Consider the following 2500-nt stretch of genomic DNA (forward strand, 5'->3'; position numbering starts at 1 on the left):
AGGAGCTCGAAATTAACCTCAATAATTATATGTTCTATCATTTCCTCCATATCAAATATTCATTAAAGTTTATTTATATGGATTTGGTTTTTCGTATAATTAATTATGTTTTAAGTATTACTTTCATAATCTCCTGGCGTATTATTCAATTTTGTACTGTTAAAAGCAAATATTATTAATACTTTTCTATACGTATTATCCATAATTAGTTATGTCACCAAGATTCAATTTCAGTCTGTGTGTAACATATCTTTCAGCATCTGATATCAGTTAATTATAGCCAAGAATTATTCACTTTTTGTATACCTTCGACTGTATTATACACTATGAGTTATACACTTTCAATTTAGGTGATTCTTATCCTTCTGTGGTGGCATCGCTTGATAACAATGTTACCAGGACGGATTTTTTTAGATTTTACCCTTTTCCAAGAAATATTCTTAGAATTAGCTAACCGTGAAAAGAACAAAGGACATTCAAACTTCTCTCTCTCTCTCTCTCTCTCTCTCTCTCTCTCTCTCTCTCTCTCTCTCTCTCTCTCTCTCTCTCTCTCTCTCTCTCTCACAGAGCAGATCAATAGGCTTCTTTATAGTTTTTGTCCTATTTGTGGCAGAAGTGGTTTCACCATTGCAATAATCACATTCTAATCTGAAATGTGCTTTGTAAGTTTACTTTTGGGTTCTTATGACTTCTCGTAGAATATGTATATATATATATATATATATATATATATATATATATATATATATATATATATATATATATATATATATATATATGTCATTGAGGTAATTCATGATATACATGTGATGGCAATTTCTTACATATAGGTCGTAAATAACTTTACTCATAATGATCTTTAAGTTTTTTAATTTTCCTTTTAAATCCAAAGAGCCATTATAGAGAACGTTTCCTAATGGAAAAGTTCTTGCTTGACGACGTGCTTGACTGGGGTTCAGGACACGCTTAACTTCGATAGTTTCTTGCAGTGTGTGCAACCTCACCATCCTTGTGAGCTAATGGTTGGAGATTTGGGGTGCTAGAGGTTTACCTGCTGAGATATCAGCAGCAATTCCCTGGCCATCGCTGGTCCTACTTTGGGTGAAAGGGACTTAAGCTCGGCTCATAAGTCAGTCTCTAGAGCACTGTCACTGTCGTTTTCCTCTACCATTCACGAATGACCTTTCAATCTTTAATTTATATATATATATATATATATATATATATATATATATATATATATATATATATATATATATATATATATATATATATACATAAACATAATCTTTTCAGAAAAACCTAAATGTATGTTTAGATCGTACTCAGAAAATATCTGATAATGCACATTTCAGTTATGCCGAATAAAGAAAGAAGTATTGAAATATTTTAGGAACCTTCTATTTTTGCTTCCCTTCTGATAGATATACTTCTTTAATGTCTGTTGCCTGATGAAATTTTCCCTACCAATGCATTCGTGGATTGCTTTACATATTCATAGATGTATAGTGGATGTATGATAGTAGGATGGGCAGGGCCCAAGCCACCGTTGAGATACTACCGCTTGATAATATCGGGTCCTTTGACTGGTCAGACTGTGCCACATTGGAACCTTCTCCACCTAAGGGATTAACTACTGCCCTGTAATTGTTCAGTGGCCCCTTTCCTCTTGGTAGGGGTAGAAGAGAATCTCTAACAAGGGTAAACAGCTCTTCTAGGAGAAGGACTCTCCTAAATTAAACCATTGTTCTCTAGTCTTGAGAAGTGCCATAGCATCTGTAACATGGTCTTCCACTGTCTTGGGTTAGAGTTGTCGTCCTTGACGGTACCATCGGACACACTATTTTATCTTATTTCTCTTCCTCTGGTTTGTTCAAGTTTTTTTTTTTATAGTTTACATAGGAAATATTCATTTTAATGTTACTGTTCTTAGAATATTTCATTTCTTCTTATTTCCCTTCCTCACTGGGATATTTTCACTGTTGGAACCCCTGTGCTTATAGCATGTTCCTTTGCCAACTAAGGTTGTAGCTTAGCAAGTAATACTACTACTACTACTACTACTACTACTACTACTACTAATAATAATAATAATAATAATAATAATAATAATAATAATAATAATAATAAAAATGATAATAATTGACTAACAATAGAGATTTTATATAAATAAAATACGTGGCATTGAATTTCTATCATTCAAAAAGTAAGCTACAAACAGAAGCACTCGGGAGAGTCACAATGTAATTTTAACTTTTTACTTTATAAGTAATAAATATTACCGTTAGTGAAGATATGGAGTTACTTACGTAAAGGATACTTACTTATAGTTCACTTTTAATGTCCCAAAATTTTAGGAAAATAAATGTTTAAGTCACTCAGTTTTAGGAAAATATTTTTAAGTCCCTCAATTCTTGGAAAACCAAATTTTCAAGTCTCCCAATTCTATGAAAACATGATTTTTATTTTTATTAATATTTGGAAAACTAAATATTTCAGT

Source organism: Palaemon carinicauda, chromosome 32, assembly GCF_036898095.1.
Source record: "Palaemon carinicauda isolate YSFRI2023 chromosome 32, ASM3689809v2, whole genome shotgun sequence".
Lineage (NCBI taxonomy): Eukaryota > Metazoa > Arthropoda > Malacostraca > Decapoda > Palaemonidae > Palaemon > Palaemon carinicauda.